Below are 9,730 nucleotides of genomic sequence, written 5' to 3'. Positions count from 1 at the left end.
AAGAGAGACTTTATGGTAATTTGCCTGTTAGAAGGCCTAAAAACTGCATTTCAAAAACAAGGAAATTTTCAAAAAATTAGGGAAATTACTCAGGGAGAAAAGGAAAACCCTGCCCTTTTTAAAAACTGGCTAGTAGAAGCTATTAAAAAGCATGCAAATTTGGATCCTGACTCCATAAAAGGGACAGCAATCCTTAGCATGTATTTTATTAATCAGTCTGCCCCAGATATTTGGAGGAAACTGCAGAAATTGGCAATGGGACCCCAAACACCTCAGGCCCAGTTACTGGAGATGGCCTTTGGAGTCTTTAACAACAGAGACCTCGCTGCAGCAGAGGAAAGAGAACAAAGGAGAAGGGCCAGGGCCAGGGAGCATGCTCAATTCTTGGCGGCCACCTTGGCCAAGAAAAGACCCAGGGAGCACCCCTCCAGGGTGTCCCCTTGGAGGAAGGCTGGCTGCTTAGGCAGTGGGGAAACCTGCTTTCGTTGCCACAAGGAGGGTCATTGGTCCAAGGAGTGCCCTCCAGGGCACCCCCCCATGTCGGGGACTGAGGCCCCCCACCTGTACCTCCTCTAACCTGCTTGCTTTCATCCCGCCTGAGAAGAAAAACCGCACCCCACGATCCCGTGGAGAGATAAGAGAAGGGACTGCCTGAGGCTATGCAAACATACCAATGCGGGACCTGGTGAAGCAGTAGATGTTATGTAAACACAGATAGCCAAAGTACGATGTCCTAAGATAGAGCTGGCCCACCACGGAATTTGCTTGGAATCTCTTTGTCTTTTCTCTATATAAGTTTGCAACCCTGATAATAAAATCAGACCTTGCTTACCACCCTTTTGGTCTCACTCCTCTTTTCACCCATCCCCTTCAGGTAGGCGTTCTCCTCGATCCCCCCACTCATACTGGCCCTGCAGGTCAGGGCAAGTGGCGCCCAGACGTGGGGCTCGAGGTCCGGACTTCTGCCAGGCGGACCAACATTGAGAGACGATTCGTCGCGACCCCTTCCTTCTCATCGCTCGTGAAGAGCCCCTGCGTTTTGGTAAGTTGAGTTTCGTCCGCCTCATTCTAATCATGGGTTCCAACCTTTCCAAGGAACAGGTCTTTATCCATGACCTTAAGCATGCCCTTAATGATAGAGGAGTTAAGGTTAAGAAAAAGGACTTAGTGAACTTCTTTCTTTTTGTTGATGAGGTCTGTCCCTGGTTTATTGTTAATGGGCCGGACATCCATCCGGGCAAGTGGCAAAAGGTTGGGAGAGAGCTTAATAAGAAATTGCAAACTGAGGGCCCGGAGGCCGTCCCCCCTTCTGTCTTTTCCTATTGGGGAATCATTAGAGACATAGTGGAATCCGCCTCCAGAGATCCGGGTGAGCGACAGCTCCTTTCGGTGGCAGAATTTTGCTTGCGCCCTTTGTCACGGGCCGCCTCTGTTAAGTCACTAGAGCGCCCCTTACCACGGGCGGCTCCTGTAAAATCACTACCTTCAATAGCCAAAAGTCCCCCAAGGCCCCCGTCCGTGGTCATTGATATTCCGCCAGAGCCACCAAAGCCCATTTATCCTCCCCTCCCTACAGGGCCCCGCCCTACAACCGAGTCCCTAACTTTCCCTATTATTACTAAACACAAGACCCCTCCCTTAAAGAATCCTGACCCTGATACGTTAGATCCTGGGGATGAAGCGGAACTTGAGGATGAGGCCGCCCGATATAATGATCCCGATTGGCCTGCTCTTCAACATTTGCTTCCTCCTTACTTATCCCAAACCTGCGCCCCTGTACTTTTGCCCCCTGTTCCCACTCCCTCAGTCCTTACCAATGCTAGACACCAACTTTCCACCCAGGTTAAGGAGCTCCGAGAAGTCTTAGACCTACAAAAGCAATATGTACAGCTCTCCTCGGAGTTGAGTTCCCTGCAGCACTCCCTCCAGAGCTCAGTCATTCTTTCTCCCAGTAAGCCTCAGTCGACCAAGGACCCGTCCAACAGGACTGGCGCTAAGACTAAAAACTCAAAAGAAGCGCAGCCCATGATGTTCCCCGTTATAACTCGGTCCCGCCGACTTGGGCCCCCACAAACCCCTGGGGCGGGTGAACTTACAGACTCCTCCGCGAGTGAGGGAGAGGAGGAGGAAGAGGAAAAGAATAAGGAGGAGGAGGAGGAGGAAGAGGAGGGAGAAGAAGGGCAGAGCAGTAGGAAGGCGGAACGGGAATGGCCGGAATACCGAAAATTGCATTTCAAGGGGCTTAAAGATCTCAATGCCGCTGTTAAGGCATATGGCCCCAATGCCCCTTTCACCCTCTCCGCCCTTGAGGCCATGTCCCGTGGAGGGTATCTTTTGCCGGCGGAGTGGCTCCGCGTGGTTCGAGCTGTTCTCTCACGGGGACAATTTTTGACGTGGAAAGCCGACTTCTATGATCGTTGTCAATCCACGGCAAAGAGCAATGGGAAGTCCCCCAACTCCCCCGCTTCAAAATGGACCTATGAAAAGCTGAGTGGTCAAGGCAAATATGCAGGTGAGGCCAAGCAACGCCGCCTTCCCATAGGTCTCTTGGCGCAAACCGCCAACGCGGCATTTGCCGCCTGGCGCGCTTTACCAACCCCTGGTTCTCCTCTTGCCCCGCTTAATAAAATAATACAAGGGACTCAGGAGGACTTTTCTGAATACGTTAGCAGGCTCCTGGAGGCCACCGAGCGGACCCTCGGTCAGGAGGCCTCTAAGGATCAGCTTGTGAGGCGTCTGGCATATGAGAACTCCAATACTGCTTGTCGCTCTGCCTTGCGCGGGAAATGGAGGGATAAAACCCTAGAGGAGATGATCCGCCTCTGCAGAGACATAGATCCTTTTACTACGAAAATATCCCAGGCTGTACATTTAGCTGTCGGGGCGGCTCTCCAGCCGGGGGACTCCCAGAAGGAGTGTTTCCGCTGTGGGCAACCCGGTCACTTTGCCCGGCAGTGCCCCAGCTCGCCAGATACCCCCCCTCCTCCAACCCAAAATAGGGGTTCTCAACCTTCCACCCTCTGCCCCAGATGCAGGAAAGGGAAGCACTGGGCGAACACTTGTCGCTCCGCGACAGATGTCAATGGCCACCCCCTGCAGGGAAACGGCCGGAGGGGCCAGCCCCGGGCCCCCCAGCCGATCCCCGTCCCGCGGGCCTCGGGGACCAGCCCGCCCACACCCAACTCTACAGAGCCACTTCAGGAAGCGCAGGGGTGGACCTGTGTGCCGCCTCCACCACAATATTGACCCCTGAAGGTGGGGTGCATATAATTTCTACAGGCATCTTTGGCCCCCCGCCCCCCAATTTTTATTTTTTTATTCTTGGTCGTGCTTCCACTACTATTAATGGCCTTCTAATCCACCCCTCCATTGTTGACGGTGATTATATGGGGGAAATCCAGATACTTGCTTCAACCCTACAGGGACCCCTCACTGTCTATCAGGGGCAACGCCTTGCGCAGGCTCTCCCGCTCCCCCTACAAACCCCATACCCTGCCCTCACCACCGTTAGAGGCCACTCCAAGCCCGGGTCCTCAGACATCTATTGGGTTCAGGCCATTTCCCAGGACCGCCCCATGCTTACGCTTACCATTCAAGGCAGATCTTTTGAAGGAATATTAGATTCCGGAGCTGACTCAACTGTTATTTCAAAAGATAGCTGGCCGCCTTCTTGGCCCCTTCAACCATCCATGACGCACTTACAGGGCATAGGCCAGTCCCATTATACTCTACAGAGTTCCCAATGGTTGCCCTGGCAAGACAAGGAGGGAAATAAAGGGACTGTCCGGCCTTTTGTGGTCCCCGGCCTACCTGTCAACTTATGGGGAAGGGATATTCTTTCTCAGATGGGGATAATTATGGGCAGTCCAAATACAGTTGTAACCCGTCAGATGGTCTCCCAGGGATTTCTCCCAGGGAAAAGGCTAGGCAAAAGAGGGCAAGGACAACCGTCCCCAATTGTTGCTGAAGGGAGGAAAGGGCGAGCAGGCCTTGGCTTTGAAGGCCCAGATAATCAGAACCATTTTTCGTGAGGGCCACGGGTCCTCCTGCACTCCAGGCAGATAGGATCTCGTGGAAAAATGACCTACCCGTCTGGGTAGACCAGTGGCCCTTACCCAAGATAAAGCTGGAAGCAGCGTTCGCTTTAGTGCAGGAGCAATTAGCTGCAGGGCACATAGAACCGTCCACATCCCCGTGGAACACGCCCATTTTTGTTATCCAGAAAAGGTCAGGTAACTGGCGGCTCTTACATGATTTGCGGGCCGTCAATAAAACTATGGTTCCTATGGGGGCCCTTCAACCTGGGCTCCCCTCTCCTGTAGCCATACCACAAGGTTTCTCTAAGATTACAATTGACCTTAAGGATTGCTTCTTTTCCATTCCCCTCCACCCCTCCGATTGCCAGCGCTTCGCTTTTAGTGTTCCTATCACCAATTGTGTGGGCCCTTCCCCTCGTTTTCAGTGGAAAGTCTTGCCACAAGGCATGGCTAATAGCCCTACGCTGTGCCAAAAATATGTAGCACAAACAATTGACCCTTTTCGCTTGCAGTATCCCAAGCTTTATATCATCCATTATATGGATGATATCCTCCTTGCAGGTTCAGATGATGAGGAATTGACCCAGGTATCACAGGAGCTCATTAGGGCATTGGAAAATCGGGGCCTTAAAATTTCCCCCGATAAAATACAAACCTACCCCCCGCAGCTCTTCTTGGGGTTTGAACTTTTAACTAATCGCATTCTCTCCCAGAAGGTTCGCTTGCGAGTAAGTCACCTTTGTTCCCTTAATGATTTCCAAAAGCTTCTGGGAGAATTGAATTGGCTTAGGCCTTATCTTAAGCTCACTACGGGGGAATTGAGACCCTTGTTTGATATTCTAAAAGGAGACTCCGACCCAAATTCACCCCGTTCTCTCACGCCGGAGGCCCGTAAGGCCCTTGCCTTAATTGAGCAAGCTATTCATGATCAACATATTGGGTATTACGCTCCTCTAAAACCTCTTTGGCTCTTAATTTTTTCTACCGCTTTTTCCCCCACTGGATTATTGTGGCAGGAGCATCCGTTGTTTTGGATTCATATGCCAGCCACACCTACAAAGATCCTCCCCTCCTACCCGCATTTAACGGCTGGCCTCCTGCGCCTAGGGCGAGAGGCAGCCCTTCGGCTTTTTGGTCGGGAACCAGATCATATTGTCTGCCCCTACACCGCTTCACAGATTCAATGGCTGCTTCAGAATGATGACGATTGGGCAGTTAACTGCATTTCCTACCCAGGGATTATAGACAATCATTATCCCTCAGACAAGCTTGTCCAGTTCTTTCAGAAAACACCTGTTGTCTTCCCAAGGATTACCAAGGCGGAGCCCATCAGAGGCGCCCATTTGGCGTTCACTGATGGATCCGCCACAGGGAAGGCAGCCTTCAGTGTTGATGGAAAGGCCACCTCTTTTGACACACCCTTCATCTCTGCGCAGCTGGTGGAACTTGCAGCGGTCATCAAGGTTTTTGAATCTGTTCCGGGTCCTCTCAATATTTATACTGATAGCTCCTACATTGCACATTCGGTCCCTCTATTGGAAACTGTCCCGTATATTCGTCCCTCCACTAATGCGTCTCCTCTTTTTGCCACTCTTCAGCTTCTAATCCTCTCCCGCAAGCACCCCTTTTTCATTGGACATATTCGTGCCCACTCCGACCTCCCCGGTCCCCTTTCTGAAGGGAATGATCAGGTTGATCAGGCAACTCGTCGCATTTTACTTGCTCTGTCTACCTCTCCTGTTGCTGCTGCCACGCAAGCCCATAAGCTGCATCACCTTAATGCCCATACGCTTCGTCTCAAGTTCCCTATCACCCGGGAACAAGCCAGACAGATCGTGAAACAGTGCCCTGGCTGCCTGACTCTTCTCCCTGAACCTCATACTGGCATCAATCCCCGAGGTCTCATTCCCGGGGAGCTTTGGCAAATGGATGTCACTCATTACCTCCCTTTTGGTCGGCTTAAATATATTCATGTGTCCATTGATACTTTCAGTGGTTTTATCTTTGCCACCTTGCAACCTGGAGAGGCCACCAAGCATGTCATTAATCACCTCATTAGTGCCTTGGCAGTCCTCCCGCAGCCCAAAATTCTTAAGACAGATAATGGCCCCGGCTACACTAGCTCTTCTTTCAGATCCTTTTGTACACAACTACATATTAAGCATGTAACTGGCATACCCTATAATCCTCAGGGGCAAGGAATTGTGGAAAGGGCCCATCAAACATTGAAAAACATGGTCCTGAAATTACAGTCAGGGGGGGAAGTTCTTTATCCCAGAGCTGGCAATGCCAAAACGTTGCTCAATCACGCCCTTTTTGTTTTAAATTTTCTCACCCTTGACGCTGCGGCAAAGAGTGCAGCAGACCGCCTTTGGCATTCCTCTACGGCCCAAACCTACGCTCAGGCAAAATGGAAAGATCCCCTTCTTGGCAAATGGCAGGGCCCTGATCCTGTGTTAATCTGGGGCAAAGGCCATGCTTGTATTTATGATTCAAAGTGCCAAAATGCTAGATGGTTGCCTGAAAGGCTGATCAAGTTGATGGACAAGCCAGATGCTTACAATACCGTCCAGGGGACTACACCTCCCTGAGACACATCTGTTTTTCTTTTCCTGTTTTTCAGGAGATGACGCAAAGAACTTTTCGAAAATCCCCTCTGGAGTGGCTTGAATGGAGTCCTCCCATATCTCCTCCCTCTCCTTGGACCCTTGATTGGTCTCCTCCTACTTCTTTCTTTTGGGCCCTGGGCTTTTAGTAGACTAACCTCTTTCATTAAAACGCAGATTGAGGCTTCTCTTAAAAGCCCTATCAATATCCATTATCATCGCCTGGCACTTCTGGAGAACCCTGCAGACAACGAGGAGGACGGACTTCAGTTCTCCAAGCTTGTGCAGTCAGAGTCCCGTTGCATGCGGTGGTGGAAGGCCTTTAGGGAATAAACACGGAGCGGCAGCTGTGAGAGTGCCCATGACGGGAATATTGAGGCCCCATATATCAGGATCATAGGCGCGGCTGCAGTTGTTCCCTATGACGGGAGTAGAGCAAGGCCGTGGCTGTTCGGCCACGTAGATCCCCTTGCTTAGCCTAAGACAGGGTCATCTGCCGAAAAAGCGCTCTGAATATGGAAACCAGCCTCATAGCCTAAGACAGGCCTCTCACCCGCCCGCATATTTTAATTTCAGTCCGCCCGCATGTTTTAATTTTAGTCAAAAGGGGGACATGTCGGGGACTGAGGCCCCCCACCTGTACCTCCTCTAACCTGCTTGCTTTCATCCCGCCTGAGAAGAAAAACCGCACCCCACGATCCCGTGGAGAGATAAGAGAAGGGACTGCCTGAGGCTATGCAAACATACCAATGCGGGACCTGGTGAAGCAGTAGATGTTATGTAAACACAGATAGCCAAAGTACGATGTCCTAAGATAGAGCTGGCCCACCACGGAATTTGCTTGGAATCTCTTTGTCTTTTCTCTATATAAGTTTGCAACCCTGATAATAAAATCAGACCTTGCTTACCACCCTTTTGGTCTCACTCCTCTTTTCACCCATCCCCTTCAGGTAGGCGTTCTCCTCGATCCCCCCACTCATACTGGCCCTGCAGGTCAGGGCACCCCCAGAGGGAGCCGCAGGAACCAATGCCTGTGGAACAGTGCCCATGTGACCAGGAGGGACATTGGAGGAAAGATTGTCCCTCAGGTTGGAAAAAGGGTGGAGCTACCCCCCAGCACCCTGTCCTCCAGTCTTCTCAAGACATGGAACAACGGGAAAGCCTGGGTTCTGGCAGTGCTCCCAATTTCTCCACTTCTCTCACCAAGCCCTGGGCAAAAACGAAGGCTGAAGGTAAGGTTACCCACTTTAACATGGCCAAATTCTCTGCTTTAACCAGTCACTCTGGCCCTACTTGTCCCTTGACCCCTCGGGTCATAGGCATTGAAGGGGAAACTAAGGAATGTCTCCAGACATATCCCCTCCCCAGCCTGCTTGAGAATCTGTTGTTTGAACACTCCTTCCTTATTCGCTCCTCTGACCCTGCCCCCTTGTTGGGAAGGGACCTGATGGTGAAATTGGGGAGCCAATTTTCTCTAGTTAACCCCCCCATCTCCCTTATGTCTCTGTTCACTATATCTTCCCCGATTGGCTTGGGAGTGTGGGAGACAGTCAGGCCAAATATTTGGGACACTGGAATTCCAGAGAGAGCTACTTCTGCCACCCCAGCCATTGTTAGTCTCTCAGACGCTAAAGTGCTCCCCCATCTCAGCCAGTATCTGATTAAGCCTGAGACCTGGGAAGGACTACAACCTTTAATTGAAAAATTCCTTAAGTATAAAATCTTTGTCCCTTGTTTATGTCCATACAACACTGCAATCCTTCCTGCAAAAAAGCCTAATGGAGAATACTCACAATTTGTTTTTGCTTTTGAATGTAGTTTTCCTGGGGAATCAAGTCCATATCTGCTAACATGGACAGTTTTGCCCCAAAGCTTTCAAGATAACCCTCATTTATTTGGCCAGGCTTTGGGAAGGGATTTAAGGCACCTGAAACTAGCAGGCAGTAGCTTAATTCAGTATGTGCATGATATTCTTATTTGTAGCCCCACCCAGGAGGCTTCTTTGGCTGCTGCCACAGAAGCCCTTAATTTCTTAGGCATTCGAGACTATAGGGTCTCTTGGAACAAAGTCCAGATAGCACACCAGTCCATAAGGTATCTGGGCCATGAACTCACACCCACCTCTCTCTCCTTAACCCCTGGGAGAAAAAGGACAATCCTGTCTATCCCTGTTCCAGCCACTAAGAAACAAGTTCAAGTGTTTTTAGAAATTACTGGATTTTGTAGGTTCTTGTTTCCTAATTTCGGTTTTATTGCTAAACCCCTTTATGACCCTACTCAAGGCATTGACTCAGACCAGGCTAAAGTTTGTGAGACTCTGAAAACTAATTTGACCACCACCGCATCACCAGACCTACCCAATCTGGGAAAACCTTTCACTCTGTACATTAATGAAAGGAGAGGGCAGGCTTTGGGAGTCTTAACCCATTCCTTAGGACCTGATCCCAGGCCAGTTGATGTTTTTATTTACTCAAAATATGTTTTCCTTGTTCTACAGACCCATGGAACAATCTGGAAAGAAAGGGGATATCTGACAGAAAAAAAACTCCCCTATCAAACATGCCCTTCTCTGTTTTGGCCTTGCCACAGTCATCTTTAATACTCTCCAGAGAAATTATCTTTTATGCCAGGGAAATTGTCTTTTCTTTATACTCCTTTTGTACCTGCTTGGTGTGTGTTTGCCTAACGCCTTTGCCAGGTTTGTCTTTTCTAGAGTGCAAGCCATCAACTTCCAGATGACAGCCCATGCTGCATACCAACCTCCTTCTGAATCCAAGGTCTCCAGCCCGCTGGACCTGGCACCACCCAGGTTCTGAAGTTTGACCCATTGAACAGGACCCATCAAGGCAGGGACAGCTCTATGCCCCTTGCCAGCAGGAAGAAGTTTCAGAAGCTGAGACTTTTGCCCTTTGACCCAAAAGAATTTGGGTTCAATCTGTTTGAGGGGGGAATGATGAGGTTCAGACTCTGGGAGCCTCTTTGAGTTCCCCTTGAATCTTCCCACTTAATCTGGCCTTTCTTACTCAAATCTAATCTTCCCATTTGTTCCAGCAGTCTCAGGATGCCCATGGGCTTTTCATTATCATT

At 50.3% G+C, this 9,730-nt stretch overlaps 1 long non-coding RNA gene across 1 annotated transcript; it reads left to right on the top strand.

Moving 5' to 3' along the window:
- The first annotated feature begins 542 nt into the window (after positions 1-542).
- LOC140510224 (uncharacterized) lies at positions 543-7,553 on the top strand. The gene is made up of 2 exons (XR_011969155.1): positions 543-1,042; positions 6,661-7,553. It is a non-coding gene; the product is annotated as an uncharacterized lncRNA (long non-coding RNA).
- Positions 7,554-9,730: the final 2,177 nt, after the last annotated feature.

This window comes from Notamacropus eugenii, chromosome 6 (assembly GCF_028372415.1).
Source record: "Notamacropus eugenii isolate mMacEug1 chromosome 6, mMacEug1.pri_v2, whole genome shotgun sequence".
Lineage (NCBI taxonomy): Eukaryota > Metazoa > Chordata > Mammalia > Diprotodontia > Macropodidae > Notamacropus > Notamacropus eugenii.
This window is presented reverse-complemented; position numbering and strand designations above follow the sequence as displayed.